Consider the following 764-nt stretch of genomic DNA (forward strand, 5'->3'; position numbering starts at 1 on the left):
AAATGTGAAGTTCATGTAGAAATCTACTTTAGGATAATTAAAAATCAATAAGATTTGGGTCTCTAGAGGGAATATGATATTTGGATTCAAGCATATGCGTGACCATAAAGCAGAAGGAAGATCTAAAGTATTCTGTTTTAGGAATCACGAGATGCACAGGATATTAATCATGACAATGAGTATTGACTTATATAGCATTTATTCTGTGTTAGATGATTGCGAGTATTCAATTCTCACCATGCAATATAGGTGCCCCATTATAGTGAATGTTTGAGAAAAGCTAAACTTGAAAAGGTTCAAATAGTGGACACCTACTTTTATTCCGTTTCTTCTTAAGGTGAAGAAAACTGCGAATGTCCTAGAGAAACACAGTAGCCTTCTGTTCACCTTTGGCAAGTAAAAATGGTGAATCATTCCACCACTGACATATAAAAAGAAAAAAAATGTTCAAATAAATTAACTCCACATAGGTTCCAGGTAGTAGAGTTGACATTTAACCGGTCGGCTGGAGACATATCTTAATGGCTCCCAAAATCCACTGTGTACACCTCTTCCAATTCTGTACTCAACAGCAGCATCTTGGTAGGCTGAACTTATCCCTGAGGCAATTTTTTAAACCACAAATGTTGGAAAATGCTACAAACCCGCCCCTCTCCAAAAGCTTTCAATCAGTTTATTATACCCACTACTTGTCAATCCACCATTGATTTAACCTGCAAAAGCTGCTCCGAAGATGGAGTTCTTACCCAATATCTTACGTGAGA

The 764-nt window shown here is 36.9% G+C and overlaps 1 non-coding gene across 1 annotated transcript; it reads left to right on the forward strand.

Moving 5' to 3' along the window:
- Nucleotides 1–304: 304 nt before the first annotated feature.
- LOC118983988 (small Cajal body-specific RNA 24) lies at nucleotides 305–430 on the forward strand. Its single transcript, XR_005065841.1, has one exon.
- Nucleotides 431–764: the final 334 nt, after the last annotated feature.

Source organism: Sturnira hondurensis, unplaced genomic scaffold, assembly GCF_014824575.4.
Source record: "Sturnira hondurensis isolate 20B ecotype Veracruz unplaced genomic scaffold, ASM1482457v3 Scaffold0003090, whole genome shotgun sequence".
In the NCBI taxonomy this organism is placed as follows: Eukaryota; Metazoa; Chordata; class Mammalia; order Chiroptera; family Phyllostomidae; genus Sturnira; species Sturnira hondurensis.